Consider the following 20,897-nt stretch of genomic DNA (forward strand, 5'->3'; position numbering starts at 1 on the left):
GTTGTTCACTGAAAACTACACACACTACTAAAAGAGATAACGGAACACATAAATAAATGGAAAGGCATCCTGTGTTCATGAACTGGAAGACAACTGTTAAGAAGTCAACACCACTGGGGTGCCTGGGTGGCTCAGCTGTTAAGCGTCTGCCTTCAGCTCAGGTCATGATCCCAGTATCCTGGGATAAAGCCCCGCATTGGGCTCCCTGCTCAGCCAGGAGCCTGCTTCTTCCTCTCCCACTCCCCCTGCTTATGTTCCCTCTCTAGCTGTGTCTGTCAAATAAATAAAATCTTTAAAAAAAAAAAAAAAAAGAAGAAGAAGTCAACACCACCAAAAATGATCTGTAGGGTCAATGTGAATCCTACCAAAATCCCAATGACTTTTTCAACAGAAATACAAAAATCCATCCTAAAATTCACACAGAACCCAAAGAACTCCAAATAGCGAAAACAATCTTGAAAAAGAAGAACAAAGTTAAAAGACTCACACTTCCTGATTTCAAAACTTATATCAAAGCTATGGTAATCAGTGTGGTACTGTCACAGACAAACATATAGGTCAATGAAATAGAATAGACAGCCCAAAAATAAACCTTAGCATACATCACCTAATGACATTCAATAAGGGTACCAAAACCATTCAATGGGGGAAAGGACAATTTTTTAAAGAAAATATCCACAAGCAAAAGAATGAAGTGGACCCTTACCTTATACCACATACAAAAATTAACTCAAAAAGAATCAAGAGCCTAAATATAAGAGCTAAAACTATAAACTCTTAGAAGAGATAATAAGGGAATAGCTTGATGATTCAGTGTCTCGTGAGGACCTATTTCCTGTTTCCTGGATGGCTGGAAGCAAAAAGAAGCAAGCTCTTTCTCTACTCTCATAGGGCACTAATCCCATTGGTGAAGGCTCCTCATCTAGTTTCGTGAAGGCTCCTCATCTAGTTTCAATTACCTCCCATTGAGGGGTGGGGTTTTGACGTTAATCTGGGGGCAACAAAAACATTCAGTCCATGAAAAGGTATTCCAGTCAGACGGGGCAAGAAATACAAAGGCCAGTAGGTGAGATCATGCTTGGCATGGACAAAGATGAGCAAGATAGCCAGTGAGGCCAAAAGAAAAAGGTTTCTTGAGAGTGTGGTTGGGAAGAGAGGATACAAGTTCGTCTGTTCAATACGTGCTTCTAATTTTTAACCTGGTCCAAAAGAATGCATTTCCAACCTTCACTAATAGAAAATAGAACTCAAAGGATGCTCTGTAAAACATAAATTTTAAAGAATTAGTAATTCAAAAAAATGAACAACAGAAAAGGGCAATCCTAAATTTAAAAACTGAATGCACCTCTAAAGAAATACGAAGGGTGGGAGGGTTGGAAACCTGGAGGAAAATGGAATAAAACTGATATATGTGTATGAACTTAGTGTGACCGGTGTAATATAAACAGCAGTGTAAACACATTAATATAAATATAAGGAAATAAATAACAGAAGAAATACGTAAAAGGTTGTAAGTGGTTGCTGCTGGGTTGTGCATCAGAAGAGGTAAAGAAGAGCACTGCTCTTTTTCCATTAGCTTCGCAGCATGCTATTTGACTGTTTACACTACATAGACATCCTTAATCAAAACTTTTTTTTTTTAGCTTTTAAAGGTTGATTTTAAGTAAATCAAGAGTGTCCAATTTTGGAAAGAGGTCAAATACTTTACAATTTCAATTGAGTGGTGCCTATAAGAATAAAGTCGAGGACTGAATAAAAGGATATAAAGGATATAAAGTGTACGCAAACTCTTTCAAAAAGTTTGACAATAAAGGTAAGAAATGACAATGAGTTGTTGCCAGAAAAAACAGGGTTGAGAGAAAATTGAGGACAGTATACTTTTAGAATAGGAGAGATTTAAACAAGTTTTTAGAGGCTAAGTAGAAGTCAGTCAGGTGGAAGAAGTTTAGACACAGGGAGGAAAATGGATTCTGACAGAAGGGGATTCCTGTGGAAGACAGGATCAAGAGCACACAGCAATCTGTCAGCTACGTTAAAAGGGAGAAGGTACAAATATAGAGAAATGCTTTCCCTCTCCCTCCCTCTGCTCTTTGCCCTCCCCTCTACCCTCTTCCCCCACACCCCCAACCTACCAGACAGGATAATCCTCTGAGAATGACAAAAATACTGACTGAAAGAAAGATGGGGGTGAGAGTAAAAGTAAAAGCAAAGCAGAAGGTAATGGAACTGCCAAGCAATACAAAAAGCCCAACTAAGGCTCAAAGTCATACATCTTTGTTGTCACAAAGCTACACAGTTACAGAATTAGAAAGCTAAGAAGACTGCAGTTTAGAAATTATCAAGGAAAAGTAAGCAACCCTTGACAGGATAGGAATTAAAAAGTAACAACTTTCATTTCAACTTCATTGGTAAAATATAGCATGTAATTTATCCATAAAAGCAAAATTTTTCTAACATTTTCTAAATGAGAAGAGCAATCTTGAGAACACCCCTATACATACACACACACACCCCAGAAAAGGGGGAGGCGGCAGGTGGATATCTACACACTAAGTTAGAAAATAAAAAATCTTTTAGAGCAAACGCTGCTAAATTTACGATATGAATATAATTCCAATTCATAATTCACTGAGAGAGTTAAAATAGGCCATTGATGGAAAAGGAAAGGGGTTATTCATATAACCATACAAAAAAACAGATTTATAATGAATGATTTTGCTATGACAAATGAACTTTACTAAAGCATATAGAACTAGATGTTGAAAGATCTATTCACAGAAATTGTTACTGAAGGAAAAAAATTTCTCACCAATGATGTATTTGCATTTTTTCTATTCTTAATGATATGTACATTAAATTACATCTTTCATCTTCCTATTTTCCTATTTCGTTTTAAACCTTATTTAATCTAGTGATGTGATTAACAGTATTCATCTACGTCAGGTTAGCTACTGTATATATTTGAGAAGCAAAAGGTGACAGGCAGAGGCAGCAAGCACTTGGGATAAAGTATGCAACAACTTCTCTAAACCAGATCAAATTATTTGCTTTTTTGTGTCTCAAAAACCCGAGGTAGTGTGAAGATCTAATTCTTCTTCTGCACTTTCTCCAGTAGAAGAATACCAAATTCAATCTTTTGTTTCCAACTAAACTGGTTTATTTCATCAGCTCTTCCCACCAACGTTTTCAAGGATGTCTCATTCTAACAGTACTCTGTCAATTCAGCTCAGCTTCCTTTGATTCTATAGGGAAGCACTGGAGTGTACAACATTCTTTTGACCTCTACTAGAGAGATTGCTTTTAATTTACTTGTACCCAAACAATGTCTAACAAGTGTCAAAAACAATGAGATACAGGGCTATCTCTTAGCATTTGTAAATTGACCACCAGCAAATTATTCATTGAAATTTCCTTCTCCTTGAGTTTTGATAACAATTAAAATGACTACTACAAAAACATTCATTAAACATTTTCCGTCAGTGGCAGGGTAAAAAACATCTATAGGTCCTTATTTAAAAATAGGTTACCAAGAGAGACTGCTTTTTTAAGAGTGTTAGATAAAAGAGACTTAGGAGACATGAAATCTAGATGTAATAAATGCAAAGTTCTGGGTTGGATCCTTGTGTTTGCATATGTGTACAAATTGAAAAAGAGCCAGGATTTATAATGTGTTGATAACAGCAGTAGTCTCTGGATGTTTTCCTTTTTCCTTACTTTCTAACATTCTACTATATACACACACACACACACACACACTTTTGGTAATAATAAAAAGGAAACAAAAAAAAGTAATTTTTGCCACACTAAAAGATAAAACAGATTTAAAACAGAATTTTGGAACAATGTAAATGCCATAACACAACCAGTACTATACTGAGTAGCGCCTAAAGTGAAGATAACCAAAATTCAATAGAGACTCATCCTTTATAGTCCAATAATTTTTCATTCAATAACCAACACAAAGTAAGCAAAATTAAGAAGAAATATATCTATTAAATATATATCTATTAAATATGTATCTATTTAAAGTATATAAATATACTTTACCTTGAAAAGCAGTATAATAGCTTTAAAGCATATTACAGTAAGACTTCAGTACATTAATTTAATTTGAAGTTTACTGATATAAATACAAAAGTTGTATTTAGCAGGCATTTACTTCCTATTAATTAAGCAACTGGAATTCTAGTTATCTTATTTCCACTATTTGCAATCTGGGCAACCTCAGGCAGATCATTTAAACTCTTCAAGCTCTGACCTCCTCTGTAAAAAAGGTAACAGCTAATATCAACCCAGCTTCTTGTGTTGGTTAATGTGAAAAGCTCAGTAAAGGGCTAGCTAAATACAAAATAGTGAATCCAAGATCTAGCTTAGAATAGCACTTTTGCAATGAAAAGATGTTTAAGAAATACTAATTTTGATTTTTTAAATGTAAAAATAAAAATTGGACTAATGAAAGACTAAATATGAATGAGCCTTAATCATACCTGTGAATCTTAAGAACAAAAAATCTATGTCAAAGAGTCACGGCACTTACTGTTCTGTGAATATCTCTTGATTGTCCTGGTTTGCCAACTAAACAGAGAGATCCTGGAGGGCATGAATTCAATCTTTTATTTATGTATTCCCAGCACCTTGTGCTATGTATGATAATTAGCATAAAGATTAAGAAAAGTAGGTTTTAGAAACAGATTGTTGAGTTCAAATTCTAGCTTTGCCATTCGTAAACATATGATCTTGGACAAGCAACTTCACTTCTTTGAGCTCAACTTCATCATTAGCAAAATAAAGATAATAATGGTACATTACTGAAGGAAAACTTTCACGTGCTCAATAAATGATCATTTTGTTACTATTAATATCTCACAAGAAATGCAGAATTCCAATTCTACCTTAAAAAATCAGTCATCAATTGCAATTAAAAATGCAATTAAAAACCACATCAGATGGCAATTAAAAATGCACTATATAAAACAGTCAACCACAATTAACACATTAATGCCAGATGGTCATTTATTTATGCTAAAATTCTTGACAGGATAACCAGAAAGCAGAAAACTTACATTATTTCAAGATTAATTTAGTAAAAGTCTCAGAAATCAGGCAAAATTTATTCCTGGGCTCTTTATCCTAGCCATAGAAAAAAAAAAAGATTTAAACACTGAGGTTTTCAAGCCCCAGGTATTTTCCTTCTTATGATGATAAAAGTACAAAATTAAAAAACAGAAAACCTGAGCATTAGCTATCTGCTTCTCACAAAAGAAGACGGGGCCCAAGTGAGCCACCGAATGTGTAGGGAATTAATCCCTGGCTGTTCAGGGGGTTTTCTGTCTTTGCTGTCTCTTGACTCTGGCCCAAAGATAAGCCCGTTACAAGATGAAGCATCCGCAGTACAGGTAGTTAACACTGGAAAAGAAATGCTGCTTTTCTGGCCAAAGGCATATGGAAAGGGATCCTCTCCTTTAGTGCAAAGATAAAAGGAAAAATACCCATTATATTTTTCACTCTCTTCTCTAGCTACTCTGCCCTAAAAGCATGCCCTGTTCGGTGCGTGCAGCTATGACAGTGGTGCAGGCAGCTATAATGCCAAGAAAAACCCTGTCCTTCTGAACACAGGACCAGGAAAAGGAGGCCCAGTGAGGCAGAGAATACAGTGGTAATCCCAGAAAGGAAGAGCTAGAAAAGGCAGATCCTCTAACTGTATCTGTGTTTGAACTGGCACAAAGACAGGGTTCACCCCAAATCAGCGTTAAGCCCTGAACAGACCCAAGCAGCAAAGCAAAGGCTTTGAGAGGAGAACTACAATTAAAATACCACCCAGGTACTAGCATGGCCCATGAGTGGTGCACAGAGAGGACAAACCCAAAGCATCACAGGAAAGATACTGAACATACAACTACTTGGACCTACTGCCCACTGAAGATGAAACAGAATTTGTAGTCCACACCAAACTGGTTGACTGCTTACTACTAACAATAACGGCAGCCAACAACAAATCAACCCTCTCCAGAGGATTTTAACAGGACCCAGAGTTTCCCAACATGATATTCAAAACATCCTGGATCAATCTAAAAGTACTCAACTTGCAAAGAACAAAAAAATCATGACTACTTCTCAAAGGAAAGACAATCAGATGTTGAAATTACCAGACAAAGCCTAAAAAGCACCTATTAACTACGTTCCATGAGGTGAGGTTATTACACACACTTACTATGAATGGAAAGAGAAGTTCTCAGCAGAGAAATAGAAACTATTTCTAAAAATGGATATTCTGAAACTTAAAAATATGATATGTAAAATGAAAAATTCAGTAAATGAAGGCTCTCCAACAGAGTGGAGATGAAGAGGAAACAATCAGTGAACTTAAAGATGAATCTATAAAACTTATCCATTCTACATAACAGAGACCAAAAAAGATTCAAAAAAAAATTAACAGCCCCCCAGACACTTGTGGGAGAAGAGCAAAAGATCTGGCAATTTGTTTTACCAGAGATCCAGAAAGAGAGGAAAAACAGATTAATATTGAGAAAATATTTGAAGACATAATGTCTGTAAACTTCCCAAATTTGGTAAAAGGCATACATTTACAGATTCAAGAAAGTCAGTCAATAAACCCCAAGTAAAAAACTCAAATAAAACCATACCTAGACACATTATAAACAAAATGCTGAAATCCATGTATTTTTTTAAGTCTTGAAAGTAGCCCCTAAAATGTACCCATACTTATTACATATAGTAGAACAACTATTAGATGATTATGGGTTTGCCATCAGAAGCCATGAAAATGAGATAGAGAACATCTTTAAAGTTTTGGGACCAAAAAACCCCTATCAACCCAGAATTCTATATCCAGCAAAAATATCCTTCAGGAATGAAAGCAAAATTAAGACATTCTCATATGAAAGACACTAAGAGAATCTGTTGCCAGCAGAATTGTTCTAAAGGAAATGCTAAAGACATTTCTATAGGTTGAAGAGAAATAATCCTAGAAGGAAACATTAAACCTTATGAATGAAGAGAACCAATAGAAATAGTAACATCTGAGTAAATGTAAAAGCTTGTATTTCTTCTTTTAAGATCTTAAAATACGTATGACTGTTGAAAAAATTATAATATTGTCTGACGGAGTTTCCAATATATGTAGATGTAATATATATGAGCATTATTACATAAGAGGGGGAGAGTAAAGCGGCCTATATCGTTGTAAACCTTCATTTTACCAGAAGTGGTAAAATACTGATTTAAGTAGATGGTGAAAGATTAGGCATGTACATTATAATCACCAATGGAACCACTAAAAACTAATACATAGAGATATAGCCAAAAAGCCAATAGACAAATTTAAATGGAACAGTAAAAAGTATAATCTAAGGAATCCAAGAAAAGAGGAATAAAGAAGCAAAAAAGAGACGACAACCAAAAAACAAAGAAGACATGGGGAAAAGTAGTCTTTTCAACCAATGGAAACTAAACAACTGACTTTCTAAACAGAAATATATGAGCCTCGACCCATACCATACTCCATACACAAAAATGAATTCCAAATGGAACACAGACTTAAATATTGGTGCTCAAACCATAAAGATTCTAGAAGAAAACACTGGAAGTCAACTGAAAACACTTGATTTGGGCAAAAATAAGTTACATAAGGAAAAAAAGAATAAAACATTAAAGAAAAAACTCATTATGACAGATTGTACTGTCCAAAGAAAGTCACACCAATATATATCTTACACCACATGTACTTCTTAAAATGTGACATTGACTCTCCTACATATTTTATTTGTTCCCTCCCCTTGGACCTGGGACCTTTGAAAATATCTTTGTATCTGTAACCTAATGAGGCAGAAGTGATGCTGATTTTAAAGCTAAATCATAAAAGGCAAAATGGCTTCTGTATGGTGTTCTCACTTTGTATATGTGCCTTTGGGGCCCTGAGCATGTAAGAAGTCCAACTACCTTGAAGCCACCATGCTAGAAAAACTATAGAGAAATAGAGAGAGATGCCCTAGCTACTCCAATATACAACTCTTCAAGTATTCCAAGCCCAGGTGTCATTCATGTGAGTCAATCTGCCCTTAGCTTTCAAGCTGCACCAGCCATGTCAAGTAGAGCAGAAATGGGTCTATTCTGGGTGAGCCCTTCCCAAACTGCAGATTCATGGAAAGTAAATACTATTGTCATTTTTAGTCACTAAATTTTGAGTGGTTTGTTAAGCAGCATCAGACAATGATACATTGATAAAATATGCTTCATCAAAATTAAAAGCCTTTTGCTCTTTGAAAGATTCAATTGAGAAAATGAAAAAGCAAACCACAGCCTCAATACCTGCATATATACATACCCAACAAAGCACTTGCATTCAGAATATATAAATAACTCTTACAAGTCAAAAATAAGACACAAACCAAAAAATGTTAAATGATCAAGATTTCAAAAGATACTTCATCAAAAAGAAAAATAGATATATCAACATATACATAATATATGCATGCATATACACACAGACATATACTTGTGAATGGACAAAAAGCCAATAAAAAATGTTCAACATCATAGTCCTTAGGGCAATGCAAACTAAAACCACAATGAGGTACCACAACACATGAGACAGACGGCTAAAAGTAAAAAGAATGACAATGCCAAGTTATAGTGAGAATATGGAGCTACTGGAACTCTCACATGTTACTGGTAGAAATACAAAATGGTACAGTCACTTTAAAAAGCAGCTGGGCAGTTTCCTATAAAGTTAAACATAAACTTACCATAAGACCGAGCAATTCTAACCCTTGGTATCTACCCAAGAGAAATGAAAACATATGTTCATTTATATGAATTGTAGAAAAGCCAAAATTAGAGTGACAAAGAACAGATTAGTGAATTGCTTGGGGCCTGAGACCTGAAGGGGAGGGAACTTATTGCAAAGGCAATTTTTAGGGAGAGAGAACTATTCTGTATCTTAATTAGGGTTTTAGTCACATGACTATAAACATCTGTCAAAACTCATCAAACTCTGTACTTAAACGAAGTGAAGTTCATTAAATATAAAGCTGGTTAAAAAAAAAAAAGAAGAATGCACACCTGCCTCCCTCCCCAGAGCTGTTCTCAACTAATTGGTAACTTAATTCCGACCAACCATTAGGAAAAACCTGGATACCACCTTGATGGAAATTATTTTTTGAAAGGATATTTATATGCTTTAGTTGCATATTTCATCTTAAATTCATATAAACTGAGGGCAGAAGTAGAGGTTGACCAAAGCAGAAGAAAAGTGGCAATAATACTCTAGCCAACAGTAAATTCAAGACATGAATAATCTAGGACAAATAAGACTAATATGAGTCTGCACTCATAGGAAGACTGAAGGAACCAAGAAGAGTAAATTGGTATGAAAACTCTGCATTCCATAGAAAATTCTACATATGCTACCAATAATGGTGTACTTAACTTAATATTATGTAAAAAACTGAACAATCAGCAAACGAACATCAGCCAATCTCATCTTCACATACAGGTGAGCATTCGTGTACCTGTGTTTCCAACCACCATTTGTCCAATCAGAAACTTGAGTAATATCTGATTCTTTCTGTTCTTTCACCAATGTATAATACTTTACATAAGTAATAGTTATTATAGTACTATACTTAAAATAATTATTATTGTATACTTCTTACAGTAATTACTTATTGAGCTAAAATTCTCACTAGACCATAGGTTGTTATTTCACTCATCATTAAACCTCTAGCACCAGCACCTGAGAAACACTCAATAAATGGTGAATAAATGCAAGAATCAACAGCTAATGAATAAGTAGTTGTTTGGAATACGTCAAGTAAGAGCTTATTTATTGATAGTTTGAGGATTTATGCTTCACCACAGTGTGAACAAATATGTTCTAAACTGTATTATAACAATTTTAAATGCTGAAAGTATAACTCATTAGCCTGTCATGTTAATGAAATCAACTTGATCTTTTTAGACATCATAAATATCATAATCTGTTTCCATTCAGTACACAGGAAATATGCATTACATATGGAGACAATGGACCTTAGCAGTGGTTTTAAGGTTATAAAGAATGTTACTTCTGTTTATAGATGTGGGTTGGTAAGTTATCCAGGAATTTAAACAATAAGCAGATGGTTTGTTTCCAAACTGATAGCAGTCATCTGGCTCTAAAGAAGAGTGTATTTTTGTAAATATATGTTCTGTCATGTTCTATCCAGTGTGACATGATGAAATAACATACCTGCTTTTCCTCTTTGAACATAATAAAACTTAAGAAAAGCATGTGTTTTTCCCCCCATAATGTTATCTTCTTAGACTCAGAGTCAACACAAACTAACAAAGGATAACAAATAACACAAATGCTTAAGTTTAGACTTCCATTCTATTTCATAACAATAGAGTTGAGTCACTCTTTCAGCTGAGTTTTCTTTCTTTTTTTTTTTTAAAGATTTTATTTATTTATTTGAGAGAGAGAATGAGACAGAGAGCATGAGAGAGGGGAGGGTCAGAGGGAGAAGCAGACCCCCCGCTGAGCAGGGAGCCTGATGCGGGACTCGATCCCAGGACTCCAGGATCATGACCTGAGCCGAAGGCAGTCGCTTAACCAACTGAGCCACCCAGGCGCCCTAAAGTGAAATTTCTATAGTTATTTCAGAGTTTTCAATGTTTGGTTTTACACTCTACCTACACATTATTTCTCACTATGATAAACAACTATATAGCTTGCTCTGCCCCACTCCAAGTGTTAGGAGATGGAAAAAAAAAAAGTATGATTGTACAATATTATTACATTTTCCAAATATGATATATAATTGACTAATATACAAAATATTTATGTGTATGTTTCTCATAATCAAAAATTGTTATAGTAAATTACATGTTGCTAATTTTTCTCAGATTATATTATACCATGTGAACATAATATTTTTAAAAAATCATAGTTGTTTAACTCCTTTCAGTATTTTGGGATGAGAACTGCAACCAACTGCATAAAACATAGCTATTAGGACTAAGAACTGAGACTACATATAGTTAATAGGACTTAGTTGCTTGTTTCTAAGAAATCTTTGCCCAGGAAAGATAAAATTATAAACCAATAAATATTATCACTGCTCACCTCAGAAAACTAAAGCAAAAACAAAACAAAACAGAACAGAACAACTGTTGACTGGGGCTAGAGGATGCACTTTCTAAGTAGCCTACTCTCATGGCTGGCAAGTCCTGAAGACTGTTGGAAGGAGGATAATTTCTTTCCTACATGGAGCTCTTTGCAGGATTTTTGGTGTCAGAACATGGCAACTGGCTTCTTCCAAACTGGTTAATATAAAAAAAAATTCAGTGGAAGTAATTTTTAATAACTTCGTCTAGCCTTGCAAATCAAGTAACATCTTTTCCACCGTAGTCTAGTCACTACAGAGGAGGTACTAATTTTGGCTCACATTTAAGGGGAAGGAAAACAGGCTTCTGAAGTGGGGAATGTCAGAGAATTTGCAGGCATATTTTAAAACCTTCAGAGAATACTGTCTGTTCTATAGTTTGCTCAGGTAGTGTTGATACAGAGCAAAGCTACTATATTGTATATCTTATATTCAGTCTTATGTTAATGATTTTAACAATTTGAGGAGTATTTAAATTCCTTATGTAGCTAATCATATAACTGCAAGAAATGGCAGTTTTATCATTTTACCATCAATGCTTACCTCATGTTCCTTTTTATTATTCTTTATAGTTATCCAGAACTTGGGACTGTATATGAAATAGTAGAGGGGATAGTCAGAATAGTGTTGAAAGTATTATTATTTGTATGCTTGTTTATTTTAATATTTAGGAAACCTTTCTCAGAGCACCCCAAAGACCAAACTATTTCTCAAAGCCCAAGTTATGCTGACATTGATGTCTCTGACCATCTCAGGACACATTTCCCAATATAGGGGAAAGGTCTGGAAGACATATCTGGTAATATGAAAATAAAATACTTATAAATATCTTTATAAGAATACTTAGTACTATTTGAAAAAGTTATAAAGTACCACTATTACACAACATCAACTCTAAAGACAATTATGTACATTATAAACTAGCAGATAACTTCTGCCATGATTTTTCTTCATTTACTGCCCCATGTGGAAGAGAAAATCCAATCAAAGCTGGTAGTTCAGGTCTTTATTCAAATGCTGCATGTAAGAACAGCTCTCATATGAGTGTTCTGCGGGAGCAAGGATCTTAAAAAGAATAGGTGCAGTAGGTAGGGGCAGCAAGCCTGGGGTCATAAGCCTGAAGCTGCTTGAAAATTTTGTTTTAGCAAGAGGGGTGGAGAAGCATAGTTAGGGGCTAATATCTTGAAAATATCCATGGAAAATTTGTAGTCTTTTATAATTTCGTACACCATATCCTCTTGCTCATTCCTGAAATATGACTACTAACTATCAGCTGAGTTTTCTTAACCATGAAATGGTGATAATACCAAATATTATAACTGAGAGCCTGTTTAACTTCAAATTAGATCTAAATTTCACCTTTCATTTAATTAGCATATAAAATATTTTTAAGTAGGCAAGTATAGTATATGTAATAATTATTAGACAACTATATAACATCCCTCCCCTTCACTTCTTTCCTCTGTTCTAACAAATGCTGATTTTCTTTTTCTTTTATTTATTTTTTTTTAGAGAGGGAGAGAGCAAAGGAGAGAGAGAGCACAGGGGAAAGGGGCAGGGGGCAAGGGAGAGAGAATCTTTTTTTTTTTTTTAAAGATTTTATTTATTCATTTGAGACACAGAGATAGGGGGAGAGAGAGAGAGAATGAGCAGGGAGAGAGGCAGAGGGAGAAGCAGGCTCCCCACTGAGCCAGGAGCCTGATGTGGGGCTCGATCCCAGGACCCTGGTATCATGACCTGAGCCGAAGGCAGACGCTTAACCATCTGAGCCACCCAGGCGCCCCGGGAGAGAGAATCTTAAACAGGCTCCAGGCCCAGTGCAGAGCCCAATGCAGAACCCCATACAGGGCCCTAGAGAGCCAGAAGCAGAGCCTGAAGCAAAGAGTCAGAAGCTTAACTGAGCCACCCAGGCATCTGTTTTTCTTTTAAGTAGGCTCCACACCAAGCCTGGAGCCCAAAGAGGGGCTTGAACTCACAACCCTAAGATCAAGACTCGAGCTGAGATCAAGACCTGAGCTAAGCTAAGAGTCAAGACACCCAGCCAACTGAACCACCCAGGTGCCCCAAATGCTGATTTTCTTTAGTTTATCCACATTTTTTTTTTAAGATTTTTATTTATTTGAGAGAGAACAGGGGCAGTGGGGAGGAGCAGAGGGACAGAGAGAGAGAAGGAAGAAGACTCCCTGCTGAGGGGGAAGCCCAGAGCTGGGGCTCGATCCCACGACCTGGAGATCCAGACCCAAGCCTAAGGCAGATGCTCAACTGACTGAGCCACCCAGGCGCCCCTCCACCTTTTTTTTATAAAGCTTTGGTTTAATTAAATCAACAATGTTAATCCCATTCCTCTTGCCAGTGATTTTCTTAGATATAGGCATATAACACCAGAGATAAAGAAAGCCATTTCGTAATAATAAAGGAGCCCATTAATCCAGAAGACATAACAAACTTAAATGTTTATGAATTAAAAACAGAGATTCAAAATACATGAGTCAAAAATATATGAATACATGGATAAATAAGACAAATTCACAACTACAGTCAGAAATATATCCCTCTACAATAACTGATGGAGCAGAGAGAAAATCAAGATATGACCCTGGAAAAATACCATCAATTAACTTAACCTATTTTTATAGACCTCTGCACTAAACAAAAGCAGAACAAACATTCTTTTTAGACCCATAAAAAAAAATTTCCCAATATAGACTATAATATGGAGGGAAAAAAAGAGAGAAAGGTCATATTACAAATTTTTCAGAAATTAAAAGGACAATCAGGGAATATATAAACAATTTTATGCCAATTAATTTAACAACATAAGAGAAATAAAAAATTGCTTGGAAGACACAAACTACCAAAGCTCACACAAAAAGAAGTATAGCCTAAATAGACCAATGTTTCTACAAGAAATTGAAAGAGTAGTTAAGTATCTTCCCACAAAGGAAATTCCTGATCCACATGGCTTCACTGATAAATTCATACAAACATTTAAAAAAGAACTAATTCGAATTCTATACATACCCTTCCAGAAATCTGAAAAGGAGGGAATGGAATGCTTCTTAACTCAAAAAGGGCAGTGTTACCCTGACAGCAAAACCAGACAAAGACATTACAAGAGAACTACAGACCAATATGCCCCATGAACATAAATATAAATATGCTTAACAAAATGTGAATAGATTGAATCCAACAATATACAAAAGGAAAAACATGTCAAGTGGGATTTATTCCAGGATGCAAGGTTTATTTAACACTCAAACATCAAGCAATGTAATTCACCATACTAAACTGAAAAAGACAACCACATGATCATCTCTATAGATATGGGAAAGACATCTGACATAATCAAAAATCCATTCCTGATAATAAAAACTTTCATAAAAACTAGGAATGAAAGGGAACTTTCTAAAATGGAAAAAGGGCATTGAAAAAAAAAAAAACTATAGCTAACATATTTAAGGGTGAAAAGACTGAATATATTTCTCCTAAGATCAGGAACAAGGCAAGATGTCAGCTTGATTTCTATTCAATGTAGTAGTGGAAGTCCTAGCTAGTGCAGTAATGCAAGGAAAAGAAATAAAAGGCATCCAGATTAGGAAAGAAGAAGTAAATTTTTCTCTTTTTTTTTTAGATGACATTCTAATAATGGCTAAAATCAATAAACAACAACTTTTCCATTCTAGAAAAGGCAAAACTATAAAGACAGTGAAAAGACCAGTGGTTGCCAAGGAACAGAGAACAGGTAAAACACAGGGGATTTTTAGGGCAGTGAAACTATTCTATATGATACTGTACTGGTGGATATATCATATTATGCATTCATCAAAATCCTTGGAATTGTAAAACAGGAAGTGTATATCCTAATGTAAACTACAGGCTTTAGTGTTTTAGTTAATAACAACATAACATTATAGGTTCATCAGTTGTAACAACTGTGCCATACTTATGCAAGATGTTAATAATAGGGAAAAGGAAAAGGGGAGATTATGGGAACTATCTACACTTCCTGCTCAATTTTTCTATAAACCTAAAAATAGTCTGAAAATTAAGTCTAATTTTATATTTTTAAAAGATTTTATTTATTCATTTGTCAGAGAGAGAGAGAGCAGAAGCAGGGGGAGCAGTAGAGGGCGAGAGAGAAGCAGGCTCCCCACTGAGCAAGGAGCCCGATGTGGGACTCGATCCCAGGACCCTGGGATCATGACCTGAGCCAAAGGTAGACACTTAACTGACTGAGTCACCCAGGTGTCCCATTAAGTCTAATTTTAAAAAGTATATATGTACAACCTAAAAAGACAAAAGAAAATGGAAGGTCATATACCAAAGTTAAAAAATAAAATAATTCGGGCGCCTGGGTGGCTCAGTTGGTTAAGCGACTGCCTTCGGCTCAGGTCATGATCCTGGAGTCCCAGGATCGAGTCCCGCATCAGGCTCCCTGCTCCGCAGGGAGCCTGCTTCTCCCTCTGACCCTCCCCCCTCTCATGTGCTCTCTGTCTCTCTCATTCTGTCTCAGATAAATAAATAAAATCTTAAAAAAAAATAAAATAAAATAAAATAATTCAAACAAAGCATATAAATTAGAAATAGCACCTTTTATACAACCAAATTAATTTAATAAATAGAAAAAAATGGGTGGAGTTAGAAGACAACCTGAATATAACCCTACTCATTCCATGCCAGAATACCCAGAATCATTAACAATGACTGTAATACCCAGATGCACAGTCCGATTCTATAGGCTATACAAAGAACAGTAAAGAAAAAAGGAGCACAAATGGAAATGTGAATATGGAAGGCCTTCTTTTTCCATGATGTCAGGATTTCAGTCATATGATTTCCAAAATATCAACAGAACATTACTTTCAAAGAGTTGTGTCTCAATTTCCAATCTGTTCACCCAACTCCTCCCCCCCAAAATAGAAATATTAATTGTATGTCCTCCATCATCACTATCATCATCATCATGGAATTTATTGACAAGCACAAAAGCAAAAAACCAATGAACCAAAGACAGCAAAGTAGAAAGATCTAAATAGCCTGAGTTCTTGATTACATCACAGAATCTTGGAACTGCTACTCTTCAGACTCCTTGTAATTTACTTTAAAAAATAAATATACTTACATCTTAATTCTCTTGTAGGTTGGTATCCAGCTACTTGCATCCAAATAAATTTAGCCCAGTGAAGAACTTGCCTCAGAATTTGTTAAGATAAAAATCTTTATCTTGGAGTGGAACTCCACATTTATCACTTCTTACATATTTGGGGTCCTAGATGTCTGGAGAGTTATGAACTAGTTTCCCAAATATTTATATTTTATTAAGTTGGGGCTCAGTTTTTCCAAAGAAAGAATGTAAACAGTTTTATATCATTTATGACAAAGAGTAAAGAGTGTGTAAAACTAAACTCTGCAGATAGTACAAACTTTGCTGTTCCTTTCAACTATGGCTGTACCACTAATAAGGTTTTTTTTTTTTTTTAAGTAGAAGTTATAAATTACAAAACCAGAAAGATGTAAAAAAGCCACAGGTAGGGCGCCTGGGTGGCTCAGATGGTTAAGCGTCTGCCTTCGGCTCAGGTCATGATCCCAGGGTCCTGGGATCGAGTCCTGCATCGGGCTTCCCGCTCCTTGGGAGCCTGCTTCTCCCTCTGTTTCTCTCTGTCTCTCATGAATAAATAAATAAAATCTTTAAAAAAAAAAAAAAAACCCTCAGGTATTAACAATGTTAAACTGTAATACTAAGAAAAATAAACTTAAAGCGGCTTAATTTCCAAATAGAAAATAGCATGAGTATTTGGAAGAAATAAATATTGGAGTTTCTCAGAACCAACTTGAAGCTTTTATGCCACTTAGTATTCCAGGATATGAATATACAATTTATTTATCTATTCAATTGCTGGTGGATCCCCGAGTTGAACTGAGTTTTTGTAATTATGAACACACTGCTCTAAACATTCCTTTTGGTTTCTGATGGTACACACAAGTTAAAAAATTCTCTAGTCCATATTTAAGAACGAATTGAGTTGTAGAATGTGTGTATGTTCAAGTTGATTTAAGAGTACAAAACTGTTTTGCAAAGTGGTTGTACTAATTTGTACTCCACCAGCAACAGATAGCAGTTCTCATTATTTCTTAATATTTTCTCAGGGTTAACAAAAGAAAGTTTATCAAGTCTCCTGAAACATCTAAAGAAATTTCCAAAGTAAAATTCTTCATTTCTTCAATAAATGATTACTGATTACCTACTTAATGGTACCATGTGACGGTAACTCAGTAATCAAAAGCATTTTCTTAGCTTTCTCTTGGTAGCAAAAAAAAAAAAATCATAGATACTGCTCTGCTAAAAACTGTCTTACTTACTTTAAGTTATAAAAATCTACAAGAAAAAGAGTATTCAGAGTTGAAACAGCTGGAGCAAAGATCTAGAGTCAGCAGAGCAAAAGGTCTGAAGGAAGTATGTAAACACACATATGCCACACATGCAATCACGCATTCTAACATGCATGCACACACGCGCACCATTAAGACTAAGAAAAAAGGTGCCATCAAAGTATAGAGGGGGTATGGTCTTGTTTTCCAGCTCTAATATTCTTAACAGGTCATTATAAAAGGTTAGAAGCCAAAAGTTTCACTACGCTATACAACGATATCTAGAACAATCTTTGTTATCTATGTAACCCATTCAAAGAGTAACTGAGACTAGACACAATAAAGCCAAAGTGAGACTTTAGAACCAGCATGATCAAATAAAGCACGTATTTGCCTACAAGGATTTAAGAGATGTTGAAAGTCCCTCTCACCTCCAAAACAGATCTTCATTTCCTCTCACCATGCCTGAAACCACATTTGCATTACTGTATTCTGTTGGACATGCAGGACTTTTCATTCGTTAACAAATATTTGCATTACGTTGCAAATATCTCTGGACACAGGAAACATAAAAAATTAGCTGACAAGGACAGATAACTGAAGGAAAACAGAAATAGGAACAGAGCTGCTTAAAAAGAAGGTGGGAGAGTACCAAACAAAAAATGTGCCTACCTCGCCATTTTACCACCATCCTGCCCTAACATCAACAGGAAAAAACAACATCACTGCCATCTTTGAAAATTTCACCTACTGAAGACCAATATCCTAAATTGGCATAAAGTTTCATTTGGGTTTATTTATTTATTATTATAGCTTTCTAGTATGCTTTACCAAATGATACTCATTTCTAATTCTATTAATGTTATCATACATGTTTGATTCCATGCATAACAAAATGGGAGAAAGAACTGGGGATAAAAACAGAGAAACTCATAAAAAGGAACAGTGACGTTTCAAATCCTGAAATGCCAGTGCCCCAAAACCTGGAGGCCATGAGTCTTGATTAGTCCCCAGAAAAGCCTGCTTATGGAGACTGTGTGGCTGGCACCCCTGGAGCAAGTAACTTGGAATGAATGGAGGCCTTAGTATTTTGTATTAATTGAAGTAAGACATTTAAGAATCTGGCACTTCAACTAGTTAGTTCACACTAACTGAACACAATGCTAAACATTATCCTCAGACACCAAACTAAAATATTTAACAACCTATAAACAGTGCCTCAATATTGAATTCTTTGTCTTATTTAAGTGGAAAGGAACCAGATTACCTTGGTATGCCTTTAACAAAGTAAACAGGAGTTGGAAAAAATCCAAAATTGCTCAATCAATGTTACTTTCTACCAGGCTCAGGCTGTTAATAAATATATCGTAAATGAACTTAGCCTTTTTAATCTACACTTGTATGGGTGTTCTTAATAAGAATGTAATAGATCCCAATTCTTAATCATTCCCCTAATTCCACAATTTCTCACCATTTCCTGTACTTGTTTGCCTCTCCTGTTGACTTTTATTTCCATCATAAATTACTCTAATAAGAAGTCAGAATGCAAACATAAATTTTATAAACACATACAGTATATATGCCTATTTAGTAATTAAAGCCAGCCTCCTTTAAATGTAATGCTTCCTTTCTAGCACTTCCAAATATGCACAGGCTATACTTTGTAGGGACTTTATTTTATAAGCAATTTTTAACACCAAAAATGGAAAACATGTCTTTTTAAAAACATCAGATTCATAATGGTACAATCAATGAGGCCCTTTCTCCCACAAGTGTGTGTGTATATATACATAGTGTGCTATATGAAAAAAAAAAAGAAAGAAAAGGCCATAGCACTTCTAAATCTATACACTGTTAGCAAGGACTAAATTTCCTTCTTACAAAAAAAAGCTAAAGGGGTGGAACAAGATGGTGGAGGAGCAGGAGACCTGGATTCCTCTCCTCTCAGGAATTCAGCTGGATAGGGACCAAACCATTCTGAACACCTACAAACTCAACAGGAGATTGAAGAAAAGAGCAACAACTCTCTCATCAGAAAAGCGACCACTTTCTAGAAGGGAGGACGTGCGGAGATGTGAACCAGAGGTGATATTCCGGAGGATAGACGGCGGGGGAGGGGCCTCCGTCAGCCGCTTCTGGCAAGTGATAGACCGGCGGAGCATAAAACCGGAACTTTTAAAAGTCTGCTCCGATGAGGGACGTCACTCCGGTTAGCTAAGCGGGGTGGTGGAATCCTCGCGGGACAGTGTGGTCTCAGGACCCGCGGGGTCACAGAAAGACCAGGGATGCCTGAGTGTGGCAGAGCTCCCAGGTAATGGTGCAGGGAAACCGGCTGCAGAGGTGGAGTCTGGGTGAGGGCTCTCAGCTCGGGGTTGCCATAAACCGTGATCCATGGCACAGTTGGGCCACTGCTCCTCCAGCAGGGACCCAACAAGCGGCAGATCCGGGGAGACTCCCCTTCCTCCCCGGGGAGGAGCCACGCGGGAGTGCACTGCAGGGATCTGCTGGGTTTGGAGACTCCACCTGGGGTCGGGTGCCAGAGATAGAAACCCGCGGTCACAGGCCGGGTGAGCACGGAGTGCTGCCGGAGACCAGGGAGCCGGGAGTGACTGACTGCTTTTCTCTGGGGGCTCACTGAGGAGTGGGGCCCCGAGTTCTCGGCTCCTCCGGGGCGGAGATTGGGAGGCCGCCATTTTCACTCTCATCCTCCAAAGCTGTATGGAAAGCTCACAGGGAACAAAAGCTCTGGAGAGCAACCCAAGCAGATTACTTAGCCCGGGCGGGGCAAGGGCGGGGCAAGGGCGGGGCAATTCCACCTCCAGCAAAGACATTTGGAAACCATGGCAACAGGCCCATCTCCCAGAAGATCAGCGAGAACAGCCAGCCAAGACCAAGTTTACCGATCAATGAGAACGGCAGAACTCTAGCGCTAGGGGAATACTACACATAGAATGCATGGCTTTTTAACCATGATTCTTTAGTCTTTCAAAGTTAATTTTTTTTAATTGTCTTTTTTTTTTTTAATTTTTCTTTTTCCCTTTCTCAACCAACATCAATCCCTTTTTAAAAAAAACATTTTTATTTTTCATTTTGAGAGTCATATTCTATCCCTGCATAGTAATTACCCGTATTTTTGGCATATATATATAAGTTGTTCTCTCTTTAAAATTTTGAGATAGTTTCTTCTAACATCAAAATACACCCTAAGTCTCTAGTATGTGGTTTTTTTCTACTCCCCTGCCTGATCACATTCTCTCCCTTTTTTTTCTTTTTTCTTTTTTTAAATCTTCTTTCTTTTTTCAAACAACTTCTTATCAATTCCTTTTATAAAATTTTTTATAATTTCCATCTTTACATTCATAT

At 36.3% G+C, this 20,897-nt stretch overlaps 1 protein-coding gene across 2 annotated transcripts in view; it reads right to left on the reverse strand.

Annotated features, from left to right (window-relative positions):
* Positions 1-20,897, reverse strand: part of TMEM135 (transmembrane protein 135) — a 271,644-nt gene that overhangs the window by 176,163 nt on the left and 74,584 nt on the right. The gene's annotated exons all lie outside the window — the stretch shown is intronic.

This window comes from Mirounga angustirostris, unplaced genomic scaffold, assembly GCF_029215605.1.
Source record: "Mirounga angustirostris isolate CCGP_5_RB_7025 unplaced genomic scaffold, mMirAng1.0.hap1 SCAF_13, whole genome shotgun sequence".
Taxonomy (NCBI): Eukaryota; Metazoa; Chordata; class Mammalia; order Carnivora; family Phocidae; genus Mirounga; species Mirounga angustirostris.